The sequence below is a fragment of the Eretmochelys imbricata genome, chromosome 3, assembly GCF_965152235.1.
Source record: "Eretmochelys imbricata isolate rEreImb1 chromosome 3, rEreImb1.hap1, whole genome shotgun sequence".
NCBI lineage: Eukaryota > Metazoa > Chordata > Testudines > Cheloniidae > Eretmochelys > Eretmochelys imbricata.
In genome coordinates, this window is record NC_135574.1 from 68,915,716 (window position 1) to 68,927,250 (window position 11,535).

The following is an 11,535-nucleotide window of genomic DNA, read 5'->3' on the forward strand; positions in this document are numbered from 1 at the left end:
GTAGCCTATGAAACACCTCTAAAGAGAATTTCTCCTTTCATGAAGCTGTTTTTGAGGAAGAGAACCTTTGTATGTTACAAAACAGATACTTCAGCTGGTTAGAAGGGTAGAGTATCCTTTCATCAAAGCTTATTGTATATCAAATATGCTCTTTACTTGTGTTTTCTAGTAAATCATTGCTGTTCTGCTATCACTATTGTTTTTGACTGTGCAATAGGCTTTTAATGATGTGCAGCGTATTCAGTACATGTTAAATTCTTAAATAAAAATAAATTCGTGTGTTTAGTGGCTACAGTGGTTTGAGTACTTATTGTTTTTGGTTTAATAGCTCAGAATAAAAAACAAAGGTGGCAGATGAATGTAATTAAAATAGTCTTGTACTGTTCTCCTACTGGTCAAGTCCATTGGAATACTTGATTGGCTAGGTGCTACTGTGCATTTGCTGACTGAGTTTTGGAAGGTAACTGATATACGCCTCCATTCTGTAACAAATATTTTGTGTGTGGGGTAGAGAAAAGGACAAACCATATCTCTTTTAAGCAGGCACTTGCAATGTATGCCTAGCAGCGCTTTGTGCCACCATGTTAAGTACAGGTTTTTATTATATATCTTGCTTTTTTTTGAACTAGGGTCATGCTTTATCTTTAGATATGATCCAGATAAATCAAATGTTTGGCCTAATATGATATGATCCAGATAAATCAAATGTTTGGCAGCTATGGATCACCTGAAGAATGACGACCTGAAAGAGGGCCTAGAAGGCCAGAGCCAGTCTGGACTGGCTCTGGCCTTCTAGGCCCTCTTTCAGGTCATCATTCTTCAGTGATCCATAGCTGCCTGTCCTGCAGATACCTCAACAGGGCTCAACTTCTCTCCATTCTCTCACCTCTCAGGATAGTGCCCTAACTATTGAGCTACGGGATATTCTGATGTGGGGCTCTCTCAATCTCTCCTGATGAAGCTGTTCCACTGAGGATAAATAATTGAGTCATTGGGGCAGGGGGACTGGACTGGATGCCACCTTCCAGATGGGTGCAGAACCATCAGGCTCCAGAGTCATTTTCTCTCTGTTCCAGTGACTCTAAGTATTTATCCACAGTGGATAGACAACCCAGACTTAGGCATCTATATCCAAGAGAGAGTGGGGCTTAGAGGACCCACCCCTCTCGTCAGTATCTCCCAATGACTATCTTAGACAGCTCCCCACCTAGCGTTTTGGCTTTTGTGAATCGTGTTCTAAGGTACCCCTCTCTCCCTATTCATTGTATTGAAATATCCGTGCCAAACTCAGGCTTTGTGGCTTACATTGGTGGTGTTGTGATTTTCCAGGCACCTAAAAGTTAGGTATTGCAACACTCAGCATCACAATATATAGATCCTTTTGTAGATCTGGGCCTCTGCCCAGAATAGGGGCTCATGAGGACTCCGTTCCCCACACGGCTTCACCATCATGGGATGACAAGTGAGAAATCCTTTCCCATGTTCAAAATACTCCTGGTGTACTGAGAAAAGCCCCAGGAGAAGGTACTAGGTCTCCTAAAGCACTCAAATGGCTGCTAGACAGCCTGGAGGAGCAGGCAGGCATTCCCACAAACAGTGTATTTGTCCCCTTACCTGTCCTTGGTTGAGTAATCCTCAGAATAAACAGTTTGCTAGCTCACTCCATATAAAGTGCCTAGGGAAGTACCATATTCATCTCCCTGCCTGCCCCAAAAAACAAAAATAAACACCCAACCCTGCATGAATCATTATCTTCCCCCTCAAACAATATACTATAGAGTTTCCTCTGAGGACCTTATAAGACCAGTGGATGTTAAACTAAGATTTTATATATAAACAAAGATACTTCATATGTTTTGGGAACCATAGGTTGGTACAGTAGTAGCACCACCCATGAAACAGTCACACTTTCTAAAGGAGACGTCGTCCTTCCAAAAGATTCCAGAGGCCATAAGAGCAAGGACACACTACACAGCAATTTCAAATCTTTGCCTGTAGCAATTCAGAAGGCAAGTATTCCTGACTGAGTAAGGAAAGCCTAGTTGGTGGCAAACAAGTGACTTGTCTAAGGATACAATCCTTACTGTTAGTTGTGGGTTCACCATCTTATCAAACTTTGGCAGTTGTACATAAAATATTATTTCTTGACAATTTTCCTGTGTCTTCATGTGATGTGTGACAGGAGCAATGATTCAACTCAATAGCTACACGAAGCCATTGCTACACCCATTTATAGCAATAAATCATACCAAACATATATCCTGTAGATCCAGGTTTACAAATGAAAGGCTTTTTAAGGAAACATTTAAAGAAATTAATATCTGAGAATGCAGAGAGGCCTCCTTCCTCACTATCAAATCCAGTATAGCAATCCTTGCTAATCACAGAAATGGTATTTACGAAGAGACTGTTTCCCTTAGCAAAAGAAAAAATCTAGAAGCAAGGTTCCCAAAGAAGATTTCAATTCCTTTTCTTCCAAAACCAATGAAATTCTCACCATGACAGTAGACGAGTGAGCATTTATATGTAACAGCTAACAATTCCTGTACAAGACTTCCTTTTGACTTACCCTTTCAAGCCAGAGTCTTTAACAGCTGATAGTCATCACAGCAAGGCTCAGGTTGCAAGCTATGCATTCCATGACCTCATCCTAATCAGAGTCTTGTCCAGAGAAACGGATCTACTCATCACTTGAGACCTGTTGGAAAGAATTTATAGCTGCCAGTTGTTGAACATCAAACACTCTATTGCAGATACCCGCTCTTCCCAGGGTTCAAAATATGCATGGTTCTAGTCATATCTGTACTACTGTAGTAAAGGTTTGAAAAGACCCAATACTGCATTGCATCAGTTGTTTCCCAAGAGTTGCCAGCCATAGCCAATTATCTCCATCCGCTAGGATTGCTGGTACCAGACACTGGTATCATCCCCTTAGGAAGATTTTTACAAAACAGGTCTCCAGACATTCCTTATGAGGACATGGAACACTGCTGCCACTGGGCACAATGCAAAATTGGGTGGCATTCCTACCTCATGTCTGAAGGTAGGGAGTAGGTAAGTACAAACATGCTGAATACCAAAACAATTTTCACTCTAGACCTTGCATATGTATTCTGGAAGCAAGCCTTGCAGGCTGGGGAGCATATCATGAAGACAAAACAACCCAGATTTATGGTCCCTCACATAGGAAAAAAGAAAGTATCTAGTTCTCTCAAGATCACACCTTATGTTGTACATATTTCCAAAGTTGGAGTTCACAGGTATGCCCTGGGGGTGGAGAAAAAAACAGGAGCGACCTAGCAGGTTTTCCAGGTGAAGGAGGAGTGATTGTGACTCTTTATTGTATGATTGCTTGCTAGCTGTGTGCCTGCTTGATTGAAGTTTATAGTGTGGTCTGTATTGGGGACTGTATCCTGAGCCTGCTGGCCTGCTAGGCAAGGCTGAGAGCGCCCTACTGAGGCACTAGTCTGCCATCCTGTGATCCCTAATCCCTTTAAGATGTTTTGACAAAGAGACAGGGCTAACTCAGAGAACAGGGGTTTAAAAAGCCAGCTCCTAAGCAACTAGAGTAGCTAGCAAGTGAACAGGAGTAGGAAATGGGAATTTTGCAAGGGAGTTTCAAGATGGAGCATGAGAGCCAGATGCACCTAACAACCATACTTTGAACTTAGGCTAATAAATTCTGCACGCACACACACACACACGCAAAAAGAAAACAACCCAAAGAACAAACAAAACCCTGCAAGTGTAAAAATAATGGCGGCAGAAATCCAGCAGCAGAGTGGGACTGAATGCAGCATGTACAATTACCTGCCTTATGTGCAGATAGCATAGGTGTGTATTTGGTGCAAGCAGCTCATGGCCCTCAGAGACCTTGCACTGAGGATACCCCTCTAGCAGAGAGGATCCCTATTATTAGGAAGAGACAGGTAATAGTAATGGGGGATTCAATTACTGGAAATGTAAACAGTTGTTTGTGATGACTGGGATAACTGCATGGTGAAACAGTTGCAGATCTCTCAAGACCTCTAAATAGATGCATGAGCAGTGCTGGGGAGGAGCCGGTGGTCTTCCTTCTGGCCAGGTCACTATAGTTTGCCCCTTCCAGGTAACAATGTTCCTCTGGACAAACAGTCTCAGGCAGTTTTCTGATCCACTGCGACTGTACCACTTCCCTAGCGGGTGGTAGGGAACCTCAGGCCTGCCCAGTACTCCAGGATCCAGCCCAGGGACCCTATGTCTAGTAACCAATTACTTGGTTAATACAAAAACCTTAGCTTTAAGTCCCTTAACTCTGTATTTGCTGCCCTTTGGAAAGTGGAAAAGTTCTGTGACCTGCAATGTGAGGAGGTCAGACTAGATGATCTTGATGGTCCCTTCTGGCCTTAAAGTCTATGAGTCTGTGTACTAAGCTACAACCTACTTGGCCTTGAAATTCAATGTATTAATTGCTTTTATGTATTGCTTGCAACAGGTCTAATTCTGATAAATGGTGGAACCTCTGCTACAGGCTGCCCTCACGGCAGGTGTACAGTCTGTGTTCTACCCTTGCTTGGTCTTCACTTCTCCTTGCACTCAATGCTGCCATGTGAGAGAGTATGAGAAAAGTGAGCCTTAGGGACCTGAAGTCTGCTAGTTCCTCAGACCTAAGCGAGATCTTAGATCTGCTCAGTGCAGATTTAGCCATTACTCTCAGACATGAGGCAGGTGTCAGAGGAAGTGTGCTGGGACTTGGATTGTTGTGGGGTGATTTTTTTTGATGGAGAAGGGAAATGAGGAGTCAATGTCTTTTCAGCCTCGCTTCCAGTTATTTTACCTGTTTCTCTGACTGGTGCTGCCTCTAGCTACTTCATCCCTGCTGTTCCACCTGAGTCATAATTTAGCAAGCAGTTGCAGTGCCCATCTTGCTAAAAAGTGACAGTTTGTGGCATTGAAAGCGTGGCTGCCCTTATGTACAAGATTTTTATTAATTATGTAGCTAGGTGGAAGCCTTCACTTTCTCCTGGCTGTTAATCCAGAAATGTTAACAAGCACAAAAATTACAAGTGAGCAAGTATCAGTCAAAGCTTCTCCCACACACCCCACCAGTGCATTTCAACCCAGATGTAGTGAGACCACTATGAATATGTAGATACACAAACATCCAGTTTTCTTTTAATCTGTATCAGGAGGTCAGCCAAGGATCTAGGCAGATGCTCTACAGTGAAGTAAACAATGTAGCTTAAGGGAAACACAGTTTTCCTTATTTTAGTATCCTTACTGAGTGTTAGAAGAAAATGGCAACCATCTCTACTAGGGCATGATCTTGTGAGGTGCTCAGCACATTTTTAGATGAAACCTAGTGCTTAGTCTCAGATTACTGAGCATCTTTGACTCCCATTAAAACCAATGAATAGGAGGATATTTAGCCTGTTGCAATATTGAGCATCTGGTAAATCATCAGGAAGTTGGGCTGAATTACATTGTAAAATGTTCTTCTAAACAGTGGGAATGAGGATTAGGACACTCTGATGGGGTGCCAATCACCACATTGGCAACTCTTTAGGATATCTGAGTTCTAGAGTTTAGCTACTTCCCCGATGGTGACTGCAGTCAACTGTCCAGCCACTTTCCTGGTGGCCCCAGCACCTTCTACACCCTCACCTCAGGGCCTCAGCCTGCCAGGCCCAGCAGGCAGCGAGGAGCTTGAGTTCCCTCTCCCTCCATCCCTCCTGACCAGCACTGCTCTGTCTAGGGCGCTACCTTCTATCCACCTGCAAGGCAGCCAGTCTGCCCTCCTTGAGCTCTAGGGTGTAACTGACCCTGCTCTGCCCTGTGTTTCTTTTTATATGGGCCTGATTGGCCCTGATTAGCCATTCCTTGCAGCCTCTCTCTAATTGGCTGCTTCCTGTGAAGCTTCCTTAGGGCTCTATTAACCCTTTCCCTGCCAGTGTGGGGCAGATGCCCTATCAGACACCTAGACAATCTTGGATGGAAGCTTAATACATCTTCTCACTTATAGTTTCAGTCCAGGCTTCTTATTACAGTCCTGGCTCTGAAGTCCTATGCCCTTTCAAACCACTAGTGTCAATAGGAATTAAGGGCATTCAGGATTAGGTCCTTGAGCAGAAGAGATACTATGCATATTAATAAATTCATGGAGATACAGTGTTAGAATTTTGGGGAGAAAACACACAATGCCATACATATGCAAAGATTTTATTATGAGTTTGAGTTTTCCTAGAAATAAATTAAAAAACAAACAACTATTAGCCTTTATGAAAATGAATGATCTTATGCAAAAATGTACATTGGAAGGTTGAAAACCAAAAAGCAACTTTTTTTCTTTTTTTGATTATGAGTCTTAAAATCAAGCGCTGTTCTCATGGAAGAAATATATTTTTATACAATACAAACCAAAAAGGCACTAGAGCTGAAAATATAACCATATAAATAAAGTAGCAATATAAATTCAGATTTGTGATTTGGACAATTTAATTGGAAAGATCCATGATGGGAGAGATTTTCAAAGGCACAAAAGGCAGTTAGGTGTCCTATGAAAATCAGTGTTAGTTGGGTACCTAACTCATTTGTATCCTTGAAAGCCTCCCTCATTACTATGTGGTCAGAGGTCAAAGAATTGTATATTACTATTTGGTGAGCCATTAAACCATTTAAGTAATGGTTCAACAAACAAACCAGTTACTGCTTATGTGTTTAATTACGCTAAAGAATTAAAATATTTGCTGTGTTAAGGTTTTGCAATCCTGCTTACAAAGTGTCAACCTAAGTATTCTAGTTGTAACAATGGAAACAATTGTTCCTGATAACACTGAAGGGCCGAGTACCTTACTGTGCAAGTAATACCGTTGAAATCTATGGGACTCTTTGTGGAGTAAGATACTACAGTATTCTGGTCCTTAGCTTTTCAATTGCTCTCTCAAACGTAACATTTTTCCCTTTGTTCAGTTCAAACTATGTCCTTGTAAGAAAGTAATTTCTTTATTATCTGGGAAAGCTCTTAAGAGTTAATAAGATAGCAAAATAATATATGTATGTATACAATCTGATGTAGAATTTAAACAAAAATCACTGCTGACATACCAGATATGTATCTGTTAGTGACTTTAACATTATACAATTTCTTTTCCTTATACTTGGATGCTGTGGCTCCATATATCAATGGAGTAGTGCTCCATTTATATTTTTTCAGTTCACAATTTCCTGAAACAGCAAAACTTGTGAACATTTTACAATAGTTATTTAATTTACATATAAAAAATAAACAAGTAACATTGTTCAAACATTTTCTGTGTCTATAACTAATATAGTGCATAGAAGGTCAAAACCAACCAGGCCAAAACAGAGTTCATTGAGGAAAAGATCCAGTGGTCATATAGTGATAGTACAACTACAATACAATCCTGATAGTGGCTACAAGTCCAAAAGACAGGAATGTATGAAACAACATTTTCCCTGCACACACACACAAACCTTTTCTTTTACAATTGTGGTTGCTTTAAATTTCAAGTCCTATTACCCATCCACATTTGCTTATCTACCTACATTTTTAAAGATAACATATAACCAATTAACTGTAAGAAACCTTGAATTATCATTTTTGTAAGGGCCCCAGGTGTGATTGGGGGAAGGGAAGAAAGGTTGGGTCAAATATTGTTATTTACCTAAGCTATTTAGCAGGCGTGACGTTTTCTGCCTGAAAATGCTGGTCATAGACGCACATAAATGTAGGGCTTGAGAGGTCATCTTGTCCAGCCCGCCCTTCCGCCTCTCTCCCTGGCAGGAACAAGTATATCTAGACCGACCCTGACAGATATTTGGCAACTTGTTCTTACAACTTCTAAAGACAGGGACTCCACCACCTCCTTGGAAGTACTGGAGTACTTAACAATTCTTACAGTTAGAAAATTTTTCCCTAATATCTAACCTAAATCTCCCTTGCTGTAGATTAAACCCTTCACTACTTGTGCTATTTTCAGTGGACATGGAGAGCAGTTGATCATTGTCCTCTTTCATAGAATCATAGAATATCAGGGTTGGAAGGGACGTCAGGAGGTCATCTAGTCCAACCCTTTGCTCAAAGCAGGACCAATCCCCAAATAAATCATCCCAGCCAGGGCTTTGACTAGCCGGGCCTTAAAAACCTCACAGGAAGGAGATTCCATCACCTCCCTCGGTAACCCATTTCAGTGCTTCACCACTCTTAACATATTTGAAGACTGTTGTAAGTTTCCTCTTCAATCTTATTTTCTCAAGACTAAATATGCCCAGTTCTTTTAACATTTCCTCACAGGTCAGGTTTTCTAAACCTTTTCTCATTTTTGTTGCTCTCCTCTGGGCTTTCTCCAATTTGTCCACATCTTTCATAAAGGGTGGTGTCCAGAATTGGACAGAAGACTCCAGCTGAGGCCTCACCAATGCCAAGTAGAGTGGGACAGTTAACTCTCATGTTTCACATATTCTCCAAAATGATGATATCCTTTTTTGCAACTGAATCACATTGTTGGCTTATATTCAGTTTGTGATTCACTATAACTCCCAGATCCTTTTCAACAGTACTATTGCCTAGCCAGCCTTCCCCCATTTTGTATTTGTACATTTCTTTTTTTCAAAGTTAGGTGTAGTATTGTGCACTTGTCTTTATTTTATTTTATCTTGTTGATTTCAGATCAATCTTCCAAGGGCTGTTTGAATTCTAATCCTGTCGTCCAAATGGCTTGCAACCCCTCCCAGCTTAGTGTCTAGTCCATTATCGATGTAATTAATGAAAATATTGAATAGTACCAGACCCAGGACAGACCCCCTCAGGGACCTCACTAGATATGTCCTCCTAGTTTGACAATGAACAATTGACAGCTACTCTTGAGTATAGTCTTTCAACCAGTTATGCACTCATTGCATAGTAGTTTCATCTATATCCCTATTTTGCTTATGGGAATATCACATGGGACTGTTTCAAAAGCCTTATTAAAATCAGGATACATTGCATCCACTGCTTCCCTTTTTCCATTAGGCCAGTAACCCAGTGAAAGATGGAAATTAGGTTGATTTGGCATGATTTGTTCGTGACAAATCCACATGATCGGTGTTGCAGAAACTCTGTCATGTGAATACCATACTGAAATAAATTAGGGGGTGATCTAACTAGATGCTGAGTGCCCTCAAGTCCCCTTATTGAGTGCTTCTCCAATCCTATCCTGTGAGGTGGTGAGCTCTTTCAGCATGCATCACAGGAGGAATTAGAATACTATGGCAATAGGTAGTATGAAAACCTAGCTAGCTAGAGGTGCTCAGGATCTCACTGGGTTTGGCCCTTCATGATGGAAACTCCTTTCCAGGTAAGTTTCAGAGCATTAGTCTTAGTAACTTAGACAGTGGCCCAGATATAAAACCCTTATGATGGCTTTGTTGTTTTTCCTTTTGAGACTTATCCTTTTCTGGTTGCACAAATAACAGACTATTCCCACTGAAACCATTGCTAAGGCGAATTTACCCAGTGCCTGAGTTTGGCCCAGGTGTAACATTTTGCTTGGTGTTTAGCGTGCATGCTGCTTACCAGGAATGGCGGGGTATTGCAATGAGAATCTCTGAGGGAAACTGTTCTTTCATCACTCTCTTTGTCGGTCTGTTTCTCTGTAAAAGGATGGTCTGTCACAATTTCTCTTTAATAGGCAGAAGGGCTTGTTCCCTCCTCTGGTGAATTCAATGGCAAAACTCTCAGGGTATGTCTATACTGCGATAAAAAACCTGTGGCACCAAGTCTCAGGGCCTGGGTCAGCTGACTTCGTCTCCGGCTGCGGGATTGTAAAGTTGCAGCATCACTGTTTGGGCTCAGGCTGGAACCCTGGGCTCTCAAACCCTCCCCTTGTGGGGTCTCAGTGCCCAGGCTCCAGCCCAAGCCTGAACGTCTACACAGCAATTTCGTAGCCCCGCAGCCTGAGCCCTGTGAGCCTGAGTCAGCTGACCCAGGCCAGAGGAGGCAACGCCTGGGGTCTCTTATTGCACTGTAGATCTACCCAGGTCCACTGAAAGCCTCCTGTACTTTTTTTTTTTCCGAGTATTCTGTTCGTGTTGAAAAAAAATCTTATTTCAGTTAGGAAGATTTGGGTGAATTGCTTAGTACAGGGGTAGGCAAACTATGGCCCGGGGGCCGCATCCGGCCCTCCAGACGTTTTAATCCAGCCCTCAAGCTCCTGCCGGGGAGCAGGGTCAGGGCCTTGCCCCACTCCGTGCAGCTCCCAGAAGCAGCAGCATGCCCCCCTCCAGCTCCTACACGTAGGAGCAGCCAGGGGGCTTGGCACACTGCCCCCTCAGCTCCCTTTGGGGAGGAACCGCAGCCAATGGGACCTGCGGGGCAGCGCCTGTGGACAGGGTGCCACCTGTGGACAGGGCAGTGCACAGAGCCACCTGACCGTGATGCTGCATAGGAGCTGGAGGGGGGACAAGCCACTGCTTCTGGGAGCTGCTTGAGGTAAGTGCCGCCCAGAGCCTCCACCCCTGACCCCCTCCCGTGCCCCAACCCCCTGCCCCAGTCCTGATCCCCCTCCCACCAGCTGAACCCCTCAGTCCCAGCCCGGATCACCCTCCTGCACTCTCAACCCCTCATCTCCAGCCCCACTCCAGAACCCACACTCCCAGCTGGAGCCCTCACCTCCCACCTCCCTACATCCCAACCCCCTGCCTCAGTCTGGAGCTCCCTCCCGCACCCTGAACTCTTCATTTCTGGCCCCACCCCAGAGACCGCACCCCCAGCTGGAGCCCTCACCCCCTCCTGCACTCCAACCACCAATTTCGTGAGCATTCATGACCCGCCATACAATTTCCATACCCAGATGTGGCCTTTGGGGTGGGCAAAAAGTAAATATATACTGATAGTTATACTTAGAGTGGGTTAATTCAAAGCAGCTTGAAAGCATTTCCTTTCAGGAAGAACAAGAGGGGGCACGGGTGCTGTATAAGACATTAGTACATTAGTACTTGGTTCTTTCAGTTATTCCAATACAGTGCTAACCAAAGCATGCATTAACCAGGGGAAGAAAGCTTTAAACAGTGCTTGTAATACCTCTCCTGAAAACATAAGTACATGCGTAACCTTCCTTGAACTCAATGGAACTGTGTAAGTCAGGAAACTTATGCACATGCTTAAGTATTTGCAGGATCAGGCCATTAGTCTAGGAAAGGTTTCTGAGGCATAAAATGAGTGATGTACCCTATATGAGCAGTTGATGATTATTCTTGCCATCTATTAAAACAAATTAGAGTGGCCCGTGAGGCACAAGAAGGAACATAGTACAGCTTAAAATTAGTATAAAAAGTTATGCAATGGATCCTAGTTTTTAGTTCAAAGCTGAAGTGTGTATAGAGATGTTTTACAACAGATGGATTTTATATAATCAATGTATCAAAATTCTGATCAGTCAAGTAGCATTAAAATTAAATGTTTCCTCCATTTTCTGTTTATTAGCATGATAGATGTTAATTTTAAACAGGAACACAGTGCAACATGTTGAAACTGACTAGAGAAATAACTGATAT